The 13452-nt window shown below is 33.1% G+C and overlaps 1 long non-coding RNA gene across 3 annotated transcripts; it reads right to left on the reverse strand.

Moving 5' to 3' along the window:
- LOC146949696 (uncharacterized) lies at positions 1-4206 on the reverse strand. 3 transcript variants are annotated; one of them, XR_015027357.1, is made up of 7 exons: positions 3968-4206; positions 3841-3867; positions 3361-3438; positions 2925-3046; positions 2662-2686; positions 2012-2068; positions 1194-1506 (listed from the first exon to the last, which is right to left on the reverse strand). It is a non-coding gene; the product is annotated as an uncharacterized LOC146949696 (long non-coding RNA). The 3 variants fall into 3 exon arrangements; XR_015027358.1 differs by lacking the exons at positions 1194-1506; positions 2012-2068 and adding an exon at positions 1-64; XR_015027356.1 differs by lacking the exon at positions 2012-2068 and having other exon boundaries at positions 1373-1506.
- Between the last annotated feature and the right edge of the window lie 9246 nt (positions 4207-13452).

A 13452-nucleotide genomic window follows, 5' to 3' on the forward strand; every position in this document is an offset into this window, starting at 1 on the left:
TCCACCCATCCCAACACTAATGAAGCTCACTAAAACCTTCTTACCATTGTAGTTTGAACCTTGCCTGTGGAAGTTATCAATAAATCATAACGCTTCAATAATCTATGAGATGCACACAACTCTTCCTTAAGCCCAAATAGTGACTCAGAACTTGATCGCCATCAAAAGAAGCAAAAGTTATTTAAGAATTTTGATTAGCCCTCCAATGCATTAAGAGGTCTGTGGGCCTGATTTGAAGTGCTCATAGTTTCAATTATATTTAGTGTGGCTCATACGAAAGCTATAATATATGGGAAGCTCATTTGAAACGCAAATAGTTGAAGACTGCATGGGGAAAAAAATCCTTAATTATAAAATTGGTATCTCAAAATGTACTTCAATGATTGTCCAAAAAGGAAATGAAGAAAACAACATATGGCAATAGATCAAAATGTACTTCAATTATAGTGAATATTGAATAAAAGAAGTAGTTAACTGTCAATAGAAGACCGTGGCAAGAAAAAATGGTAGAAAGAGGGGGGAACTTGATCCGATTTGAATTTGAATTGTGGGGGTGAGGAATCTTTCACGGAAAAGTATATGAGGTTCAGGAACCATACTACCTGTTTTTGTCATACAGCTTCGAAGGAGTGTATAGAGAAAGATTCCTGAATAAAAGTAGCAGTAGCTAAAAATGTGTACTTTATTGTTTTTGTGAGTTAATAGGTGGATGCCTTTAAAATCTGACACATGTTTAGATTAAATAAACATTTTAAACATGATGCATAAAAAGTATGATATAACAATTAGCAAATAACTTAAGTAAGTTTGAAAAGGTAAAAATTCAAAATGGGAGAGACATATGGCTTAAGAGATTCAAATTTTGAAAAGTAGACAGAGTGGGGACTTAATTAAGTTTGGCTATAAATTGCAGCAAAGTAAAACCTGCTTTTGTAGTTGTGTAACATTAGAAGCTTTGAAGGAGTGTGGAATAAGATTCTTGAAAAAATAGCACAAATATAGGATGTATGGAGAAGATGCTTTCTGATTAAGTCAACTTGTGTCTAAATTGGGTCAAAAAGTTTGGGTTGTAAGCAAATAAATTGGGGTCAAACTTGCAAAAAAGAATTAATTCTGATCAATCACAAAATGTCAAAATTCATGAAGCCAAGAATAGTATAGTAAACATGGCCTAAAATTATCAACAAAAAATGAAAACAAACCACAAGAAGAACTGCTCATTACTTAGTCTGCTACTATACTATCTATTAATGGATTCCATACAATACACAATTTGCTTGTGTTACTCTTTTTATACATAGATGACATCACAAAGCACAATTAATAGCATATACTATTGATTACACAAGAGAGGTCACATAATTCCCTAATATGAAGTTTTAAATGCAATATCTGCAATTGAACCAAAAGCTTCAGTAGCATCATCTCTAACCATTGGATTATAGTAGCATCATCTCTAAGTATATTAGATAGAGCAGCTGAAGCAGCTTTGTCTTGCAATTGGCCCTAAACGTACGGAACATAAAATTACAACAAACATTGATATTAATTAACTCTGAGTGGAACAGGTGTACTCAAACTTACGCAGCACCATTAAAACAGACATAACATTATTACCTAAATAACTTGTTGAATTATTGTATTATTAAACTACAGAAGAACAACAGACTTCTTTTGTTTTTCTTGTTTAAAACAATTGACTTCTTTTGACATGACAATTACATGTTTATTCTACTCCAAGAAATATAATATAATGGCTCAACATTTAAAAGTATGAACAATACTTAAACTTTAAAGTACTTAATTTTTAAAAAGGGCCAGCATATATCCCCATGGAACCCTCTAGATTAACCTGATGTTTTCTCATGCAAAGTGCACATTTTATGACTTATGTGCAATTCATACAAACCTTACTGCATCTTGTTCGTATATTAATTAATAAAACCATCTAGCATACAATGATAATGAATCAAACAAACCTAAGGTGAGGGACTTTTCATGAGAAATATACCTCTTGGAAGAAAAATAACTCTTTTGGTCCACTAACTCAAAATGGCAAAGAGTAAATCTGTACAAAATATTTCAGCTAACAATAAGTACAAAGACATGGACTTTTCATGAAATTACTTGTAGAAGAATATGATAGCTAATAAAAATATCAACAATGAAGATAAAAATTACAACAGAAAGTCACTAATAAGTTAAAAATTTCACACTAATGTCGCATGGACCAACAAAGCATCTTGGGTTTGACTTTGAAGATAAGAATCGAATATTGCAGATGGGTTTAAAAACCTTTTTTTTTGTAGAAAGAGGGTTCTTTTTAAAAAGTGTTAACCTATAAGTGGCATCAAAAAAACATCTTTCAGGAAGTCTATTTCTGACATCTAAATTATGGAAAGAAAATAACAAAATCCTTCCAATATGCATACGCTCCTACCCCAACTAATGCAATAGATGCAGAACAACACAAAACAATCATGTTAAGTTTTAGTCTTAACTTCACATTTGGATACACTAAAATGTAAGTTCCAAACAAAACTATAAAATCATATTTAAGCAAAAGTGACAGCAAAATGATTTTTTAAAAAGAATCTAAATTAAGTTAGAATAGAGGCAAAAATAAAATAGGAGTATCACTATTGATTAGAGGAAAAATACCTTTGGTTGGATTGGTATCAACTACCTAAAAAGTACAAAGCAACATAGCATTATTGGTAGCAGAAGCAAATCAAACAAATAAAGAACCCAAGAAAGTTTAATCATCTTAGTTCATCTACTTGTAAAATAAGAAGTTTACAAACAGTGAATCTTAAGAAACACCTACTTGTAAAATAAGAAACACCATAAAAAATAGATGAGAACAATAAGAAGAAAGCCTTTAAAACTACGACAAAGTAAGTACAGTTTTCGCTGGGCCTCACCATGAATGGCAAAATTCTAAAGGACAACCGCTCTTAGTTCATCTGGCTCCATCCGTGATACCATTTTCAGCCACAAGATAATTCTTTTACTACTGTGCTCTTATTTCTTCTTCCATGATGTGCTGAAAATAAAATAATAAGGTGAGATGGTGGAAACACAAAGAGCAGAGAGATCAGTGCATAATGTGAAAATATACAAAAATTGGAGATTCTGCGCACAATAATAAAAAAAATATTATTTTTAGGGAACAAAAAAATGAATCTTGTGCTTGACTCTAAATAAATGAACCAGCATATTGTATACATAATAAGCTAGTAAAATGAAGTTATATAGTATTGCAAAAAACACCATTAAAATCATTAAAGAGTCACACCTAAGATCATCTACAAAGAAATAAAATGCAACAAAATAAACCAAAAAACAATAGAAGCTCACCTGGATATGTAAGGAGCCCTCATAACACATCCCACTCATATAATCTTGCAACCTTCATTCAGACACTTTTACAAACACCTTGTGGGTTGAAGAAATCAGCAGCAGTGCATTTAAAAAATTGAAATAACTAATTAAAATCTTGATTCATCGCATAAATACTACCAAAATTCGATAAGCAGATAACATGAAGAACTTTACTTGAAAGTATAATCCAAATTAATGGAAACTGAAACTGGGGTTTCTTTTGAGGAAATTCTACCACCAACTAATACAACAACTCAGTTCTCGTATTGGTTCAAAATCAAAAGAAAAAATTGAGGTTTCAGCAAAAGCATCAAAACAACCGTGAATGTGAACAAACAATTGAACATTCAACAAAAGAATAATAATAATATGGAATCAATTCATGAAATAAGAGATGGAAAGCAAGATGAAAACTCTTAGCACATTTTTAACTTATAGGGAGATGAACGAATTTACCTTATCATAGCTACTGATTGTTCATTGCTGTCAAAAACATTCAAAATATGAAAAATGAGAAAAACCCAAGCAATAATTTGAACAATAAAAAAATAACGAAATTAAAAAATGAGAGAGAGTCACTTACCCATAAAGATCAAATCTGGTGTTGTAGATCCGTGTTGTACAATGGTTGAACCAAAAAATCTGAGGAAAAATAAAGAAGAATGAAGAACTCAGTAGTGAAAGAAGAACTCATGTTTATGTTTATGTTGATGAGGAAAAGGGTTTGAAAAAGAAGGAGAAGAAGAAACAATGAAAGGGAAGAATAAAGAAAACGAAGAGAGAAGAAGCGGGTTTGAGATTATGAGAGTGAAAAAGAAATTTGCAGTCAGTGTGAGAAAGTGGGTATATGAGGTATGACAGTATGAGTCTTCGAGGAAGTGAATAGATATTTTGCCTAAAATTGTGGATTTGAGTGCATCTTCTTTGTATTTTAGTGGGGATTTGAATTTCAAAAGAATGAGTTTGCCGCCTAAGCCATGAGAGCTAAATTTGGCTAAAAGAGTGTACCTTGTAGTTTTTGTGATGTATAGGTGGATGACTTAAAAAATTGACACTTGTCAAAACATACCTAAAATAGGCCTTCTAATAGTCTAATATTAAGATTAAGATTTTGATTATACATCTATGACTATGATTGTAAAAAAAAAGGTATCTATGATTATGGTGCAAGTTTAATTCATTCCCGTGTAATTTTCTAAATATATCAATATACAAAGCCAATTCCTCAATAAAGCAAGAAGAAAGGTATTTACAATTTAATGAGTGTTGAAAAAACATTATTTTTGTATCTCCTTCAATAGACTTTGAGGCAGTTATTCAAGATTGTCTTTGTCCTCTCAAATTTCACACTTTGAGGTAGAATTCTCTAGTAGATAAGTGACTAGCTGCATTTTGGCGATAAAATTTGGGAATATAATACATGAATGTAAAACCGTATTTAGTCAATTATATGAAAACTCCTTCATGTGATCAACTAGTTTTCATATCTTGGTTAATCCATCAAGTTGTATTGAACACATTTTGATTAATGAAATGATATAAATTTTATTTTCTCATAGGAAAAAATCAATTTTAATATAAATTATGGTCATCTATGTTAAATACTAATTAATAGGTGAATTTCTGTCAGAAAAAAAATGGTGAATATGTGTGTTGATATCTGTTTCTAAGTGGACCATGATGGATTAGACAATTTAGTTAAAGTCTAATAAAATATCGCCACCTTCGATCGTTTAGTTATTTAAACGTGATCTCATCAAATTTAATGTTAAAAAAAACCATGTAATTTAAAGTTGTTTAATTTTTTTTTCTTTCAATATTCATGGTGTATACTTTTGAAGTCAATACGTATCCAACTATTTTTTTTTTTTAGAAAGAAGACGTATCTAACTATGATTTCCTTGATGTAGCTAATGAATTATGGAATGTTCGACTTCTACATTTCTTTTAAAAAATTGAATTTTGCACAAAAACACTTTTTTAACTAAAATAAATTATATTTCTCTAAATCTCATAAAAATATATTGAGTTTTAAGATATCCATCTAAATATTGAAAAGAAAAAAAAAGATGTTAAATATCTCTCGATACGAGACATTCTTTGAAGAAAATAAGTTTAGTGAAGAAGTTAGCTGTGCTTTTTCCCTCTGATTTATACTATACTTATATTAGTGCAATTGAAATACACATTATTGTAAACCAGAAGTTTACCTATCATATTAAGTTTTTTTTTTTGGCAAGACCGATTGGGTTAGCCCAGATATATTATGATGCAAAAACAGTGAAAATTTTTTGTGTATAGAAGAACGAGAATATTTTTCAAACCATATTTGATTCCCAAAGTGAGGCGTAACCTTGGCGGAACTGGTAAAGTTGTTGTCATGTGACTGAAAGGTCACAGGTTCAAGTCCTGGAAACAACCTCTTGTTGTAAAACACGATAAGGCTCCTGGAAACAGTCTCTTGTTGTAAAACACAGTAAGGCTGCGTACAATACACCAAATGGTGGGACCCCTTTCCGGACCCTGCATATGCGGGAGTTCTAGTGCACCGGGTTGCCCTTTTTTTTATTTGATTCCCAAAGTATGTTGAAAATTTGAGGGAACAAGTCTCCCAAATATTTAGAATATATATAAGGTGATATTTGTGAATCAATACATTGATAATATGGATCATTTATAGTAAAACACGGTAAGGTTGCGTACAATACACCAAATGGTGGGACCCTTTCCCGGACCCTGCATATGCGGGAGCTTTAGTGCACCGGGTTGCCCTTTTTTTTTTTTATTTGATTCCCAAAGTATGTTGAAAATTTGAGGAAACAAGTCTCCCAAATATTTAGAATATATATAAGGTGATATTTGTGAATCAATACATTGATAATATGGATCATTTATATTTATATATCTTATTATTTCTATCAAATTTTTTTACCAAAAGTTTATTTTATTAACTTTTTATAAAGCATACTTGATACTTATGGTACCATACTTTCCAAACTCTATTTTTGAAATCAATAAACATAGAGATATTGATTCACATTAAGCCAACAAGTTACTACATGTAATCCATCCTCTTAATTAATCTTTTAATTTAAGTTTTTTTTAGGGATTGTTTAATTTAGGTTAACATCCTAATATTTTCCTTCTAAGTGGATTTTTTGATGTGTTGTGTATATTACAATTCTCCAATATAATGTACCTGAAAGAATATTGGATTTAATCTTCATCTATTTATTATAAATTGCATTGATCCAACTTATTTATGCCCCACTGACTTTCAATTAACGAATTAGTTTTCCCAATATTAGTGGTAGAAAATAAGCGGTTGAAAATATGAACTTGAAATTCAAATGAATAATATGAAATGAAATTTTACTATCTCATCTTGATCCTCTTATAAACCAATATGAACTTGAAGTTCAAGATGTAACTCAAATTTGCAAAGTAAGTAAACCAAATATCATCTGCTAATTAATACTCCAAAGAAATGAATGTCCCTGTCGAATAATAATCTAATATTTTGAATGAGACTCAACCGTGCATCAAATGTGGTAGACCAATTGAGATACTGAGATATCATATTTATATCTAAACTTACAAGTATTATTACTATTAAATACGTCTGAAATGTGCATTTGAAACAGCTTAGATATTGAGGTTAGAAATATAACTCAGATTACAAAGAGAAGGCCAGGCTAAAATTTAAGCAACTTAATCATAAGAATAAAATAAAACATTACTACCTCAAGGATCTAGTCATACGTAACAAAACATAGTTGAGTCATAATTTGAAAGTGGTTCATCATAGTTAGTTTGTTTCAGCTGCGTATATATGATAGTTAGAGCTCTTGTAATTCTTCAGTTACAGTTTTATCAATAATAGTAAAACAATTTACTAGTGAGATTGTGCTATTCAGATTTCATATACTCAATGCATACAGATTGGTTTCGATCCTTTACGGGTTGATTGTTTTTTTTTTTTCAGCTCACACACCCAGTTTTATGCCCCATTTGTCTAAAAAAAAATGATAATAAATGGACAAATCAATTTCTGAACTCTTTTGAGGTTGTGGAGACGATTCCATGACTAGTTCATTATTTCAATTGAAAGATTGTTATCACTGCTTTTGTCGTCATCTAATTTGTTTGATTCATGGTGCAATATCCATATCTGTTGTGTGTGAAAATAGAACAATTTTCAACCAGGACTTTTCAATTGCGCGAAGAATCTTGGTTGAGTCACTGTATGGAACTTCCATGCAGGTGCATGTATGAAGCCTACTCTGTTAACTTTTTGTTTAATTACAACTTTCTATAAGTATGGTTGATAGACCATACGAAAACATGGGCCAAAACAAGCTGTAATGTAACCTCTATATTTTAAGGGCAGAGGTTGACTATGTTCAGTAAGTTCTGCTGTAGATCTAAACCTGAAATTACTACCTATTTGTTTGAAGCATAATTTGCATTAGTACAGTTGCCTTGGTTCTTTTTCTACCATGGAGGGTCAACCACTTTTATTTACAGGTAGAAATAAAACATGTTAAGTAACCAATGATCATACAATTAATCTCATGTTATACGGAAACACACCAGTGGTAATTGGCAGAATGACTCCATATATGTATTTCAGGTTGAAAGATATTGTTGTGATGCAAAGAGGGGAGATGTGATGTTATTCCTGTTTAATTTTTCCAAGAATTCACATGTGTTTGCTTTAAATATAACTAGAAGTAACAAAAACCATTATCGGGATTGGTAAATACAATTAAGTATTTCTCATTGGACTCCATAGATATTAGGATGATTTAAACTGTTATTTATTTTGATTTTGATAAAGCGGTGATACCGTTTATGTTGTGAAACTTGTCCACACCTTTACTGTTATGTTTTGTGATGAAATATGCTTCTTGATTTGCTAATTTAATGACAGGCCACAATAATCACTTAGGCAGGTAACAACTTGAGATAGTTCTGCTTTTGTTCCATTCATTCTGTTCGTTGGTAAAAATGACATTAACAAGTCAAGTTCACCTTTTGTATCATATGTACTAATTAAACTAAATAATAAGTTATATAACAGGAAACATCATTTATGTTTCCATTAGCAAAGGTCTAGCATAAACTCTGTTGGATTCATGGAAATAAGTGGTGAACATCCTTCTATAGATTGGAACTAATTCATTGCTTCTGTTGGTTTTCCAAAGCAAACCAAGCTCCCTTTCCCGATAAGTACTGTTCTAACAGAACCATAGAATCAAAATGCTGAAAATTGGTTTAAAAAAGAGGTCAACACTATGATAGGCTTACTGTGAAATGAGGTTCAGCAGAAACTATGTGAAATTGAATGTACAATGAACTAAACATTTTTTAGACACAATTTATTTTGAGGACTGAGCTCAGAACAATAATTATGCGAGCTGAGAATGGCGATGAATCTGTAGAGTCTTTTGCATGCCTAAACCAATGTTACACATGACAGGTTTAGGTTGCAAGTTAACCTATGGTAAATGATACTACTGCAGCTTCAAAAATTTAATCATGTTAGGTTTTTATGTTGCAAGTTAACAACCAGATTTCTATTGATTTGGTTAGATGATCCATCTAATTCTGTTTTGATTTCTTTACTTCCGTTTCGAGAAAGTGATTAATGTGGACGATGTTTGTTGCATTATTGCAGAAAAATTGTAGCATACGAGGTTGTGTTATTGGTAAAGTTTTATATTTCATAAATGTCAATGCAATTTATACATACATGACTGTGATTAAACACGTGAGAAACAAGAGCAGCTGTTCTAGCGAGGTTATGAGTGACTCAGCTGGCTTGCCTCTTCACTAAAACAACATTGCTTTGTTGAAGAAAAAAAAGAAGAAAATGCTATTGTACAAATCTTATACGTGTGAAGACGATACACAAAAATACTTTTGATAATTCTACATCACTTGCCTTCTTGTTAATCATTATGATATTCTTCCCTACAATCCCATGATTCATAATACTTAGAAAAGATGGTGGAAGATGTGAAAATGCATATAGAAAATTTTAAGGGGACTAAAAAATCAACAGTTGGTATATTTAGGGATACCAAAAACATAATTAATCCAAAACATATTTAACTTAAAACTAAAACATGAAAACATTAATTTGCATACAAGAAGAAAAGTCCAACTACTCTCGATATTAATTTAATGCAACTGTGCAATGTTCAAACTTGTCAAATTATTGTTTACTTTACAACAACATCATCCACCATCAACAGACCCCTCCCTACTACAGCATCCGCCACAAAAATGCCAACAACATTAACGATTATAACAATCGCCCAAGTACAAACACCATTCATATAACAAACATGGCGCCACTTCAATCTACTCAAGCTACAACGCCAAGATAAGACCTTTATTTCATCTACAATTTTGTTCACTTCTCGCATCTCGCCTTGAAAAAGCTTCTCATTACACATTTTCCAAAGCACCCAAATTGTTGTGTGCCAAATTAACCAAAACCCTTCCAGATATATATCTTATCCAAAGCAAGACCACTTAAACATTCCAAAAGAATAAAAAATATAAAAATAGTAATTGTTTTCATTATTTACATAAATGCATCATCTCTATCTAGTATTTCCTTTTATTTCCATCATAGGTGTAAAAACTCATTTCAAAAGTCTCATAAGAACACATATTTTAAAAATAGAAAATATTTTCACATGTTGAAGAACTGAAGGTTCTACAACTCTCTGACATTTGGTTGTGTGATCGGTTTGAAAGTCCCGTAATGAATCCTTCTTATTTAGAAAGTCTTTAACCGTGGAGCCATTGATGGATGTTGGAAAAATTAGACATACAATTACCATTAACAAATAAATCAAAGAGAAATAATAGTACAAATAATTTGATCATAATAAAATAAAATATATAATAGAGAAACTTATCGAATTTGTTGACTGAGGCGTGCGATGCACTGGGCTTAAGAGTATTTCGCCACCGGGATAGATTATCTGATGCAGTAGGTCTTATAGTTAATACTCTCCAGGATACAACATCTCTTGCTAGCACCGCACGTGAATTAGCAAGGTAAGAGTATTTCGCCACCCGGATAGATTATCCGATGCAGTAGGTCTTATAGTTAATACTCTCCAGGATACAACATCTCTTGCTAGCACCGCACGTGAATTAGCAAGGTCTCATAAAAAGCTTTTGGATGCTCTATGGGAACTTATAATTAGTTTGTGATATGTGACTTTGTTATTAGAAAAACTATGTTGCTTGGTTCTATCTCTCTTTCGTCCCCCACACTCAGCCTATATATATATAACCCAATATCAAATAAAAATGTCAAGTAACCGTTCCAACTTTTTCTCAAAGCAAAACAATAAAAGCTATAAAATAGGATTGAATTGGTAATGTAACGTTAACATGAGGAAAAGTAACGTGCATATATTAACATGACCAAGTCAAGATATAAATTAATAATTAATAAAATTAATAATGAATATAACAACACTTTAAAATAAATAATTAATCAATTAAAAATTCCTACAATTTTTTTTTTGAGAGAAAATAACTTATATCATTTCATTAAGAATCAAATCAGCAATACATGTTGGGATATCATCAAAGATCTGGAAGCCAGTACTAGATGAGGCTACCCTAGCTAAAGTATGAGCAATCTCATTTGCTTGCCTCCTAATAAACTCGACATGAGAGTTTGTTATGTGAGTGTTACAGAAATGTCTACTACTATCCATAATAGACCCAAACTCGGTGGCATCTCCCCGGCCCTTGTTGAAATAATCCGCAACCCTTTTAGAGTCAACCTCAAAATCAACATTTGTTAGTTGAAGTTCATGAATCCACCGAACCGCATGATATAAACCCAGTGCTTCCCCAACATCTACAGAACAAGCTGGTGTGAAAGACATAGTTTTAGAGCGGATATGATTCCCATCAGAGTCACGAATGCACATTCCAAGCCCAATTCTATTAGAATTGTGTGGGAAAGATGCATCAATATTGCATTTATATCTTCCGCTACTCGGTTTCCTCCATCTTAAATTAACATTCACATTATTGTGAGAGGAACTCGGATTAAGAATTTGCTTACTATTAGCACTCCTCCATCCTTCTAGCAAATGTCTTGCTCTTTCCATAATGGTAACTGTCGAGTCTGACACCTGTTGCCAAAGTTTAAGATTCCTTGCTTTCCAAATACTCCAAATTAAAGACACTAGTTTTTCAGCTTGTGCTGTAGTCAATCGATGCAGCAAGTTAAAAATAATATCAGGAGCATTATCGTGCTGTGATACGGATGGGGAAATCAGATGCCAAAGACTGGCTGTTTGCCAGACCTCAATCGCTGTCGGGCAATGAAACAGAATATGATAACTATCTTCATGGGGATCGTCACACCAGACACAATCAGAGGGGCAATTTACACCCCTACTTCGTAGCTTCACTCGAGTCGGAAAACATTCTCTGCAGATCCTCCAAACCAAATTCTTGACTTTGGGAGGGACTTTCAAACGCCAGATGCCACTCCAAAACCCAGGCTTGCGCAAGTGATCAATATTTATAACCTCTTCAATACAAATCCTATAAGCGCTTTTCACTGAATATTGCCCATTTCTCTCCGCTTTCCAGATCATCTTATCTGTCTGTACTTGGTTGTGTAGAGGAGTATTTAGGATACTTTGTGCCGTGTCATTTGCAAACAAATGCCGGATCAACGGTTCATTCCAGGCTTTTACGTCTTGATCAATAAGATGTCCTACCGAAAAAGGTTGAAGAGCCAACATATCATCCCCCACTGGTGGAATAATGAGGCATGAACCGATCCATGGTTCGCTGATGATGGTGATATTAAAACCTGTACCAATTTTCCATCTTGCTCCTTTTCTAACTACCACTTTTGCTTCAAAGATACTTCTCCAAACAAAACTTGGGTTATGCCCCAATTTTGCATCTAGATAAGAACAATTAGGATAGTATCTGGCTTTAAAGATCCTTGAAACGAGACTATCTGAGTTAACTTGTAACTTCCACCCTTGTTTACCAAGCATTGCCACATTGAAAGCTGCTAAATCTTTAAATCCCATGCCTCCACTATTTTTGTGGACGGATAATTTTTCCCAGGATAGCCAGTTCAACCCTCTATTGCTCGAACCACCATGACCCCACCAAAAAGCATTCATCATTTTTTCTATTTCATCCAAGAGTGAGTTCGGTAACCTGAAAATGCTCATAACATAGGAAGGAATAGCTTGTAGGACCGATTTAATCATGACTTCCCTACCTGCTTTGGATAAACATTTGCTACTCCAACTGCTGATCTTTTGCCAAACTCTATCCTTAATGAAGCTAAAGGTTGCTTTTTTGCTACGTCCTACCATGGAAGGTAGGCCAAGATACTTCCCAGTTCCCAAAACTGCTCTGACTCCCAAAATTGTAGTTATAGATTGTCGAAGCGGTTCTTCAACATTCCTGCTATAGAAAATTTCAGACTTGGGAAGACTAATAGCTTGACCTGAGGCTTCCTCATATTGATTCAAAATTTGCTTCATGCTATTTGCCTGTTGCTCATTAGCTTGAAAAAACAGGAAGCAGTCATCGGCGAAGAGAAGGTGAGAAACTCTCGGAGCACTACGACAGACACGAACCCCTTGGATGTCCCCTCGATTTTCCGCGTTTCTGATTAGCGCTGATAGTCCTTCAGCACAAAGGATAAAAAGGTAAGGTGACAGCGGATCACCTTGTCTTAGACCTCGACCTGGAATAATAGGCCCGACCATTTCTTTATTCAAAATGACAGAATAATCAACTGTTTCAACACACATCATAATCCACTGGATCCATTTTTCTGAAAAACCCAACTTCCTCATAACATCCTGGAGATAGGCCCAATCAATTCTGTCATATGCCTTGCTTATATCCAACTTCAGCGCCACACTTTTATCTTTTCCTTTAGTCTTCGTCTTCATGTAATGCACCACTTCAATAGCCACTAATGCATTGTCCAGAATGGACCTATCAGGAACGAAAGCGGACTGTGAATCGGCAATACATTTG

The sequence above is a fragment of the Medicago sativa genome, chromosome 2 (assembly GCF_051527215.1).
Source record: "Medicago sativa cultivar Bolivia chromosome 2, Bolivia_mono, whole genome shotgun sequence".
Classification (NCBI taxonomy): Eukaryota; Viridiplantae; Streptophyta; class Magnoliopsida; order Fabales; family Fabaceae; genus Medicago; species Medicago sativa.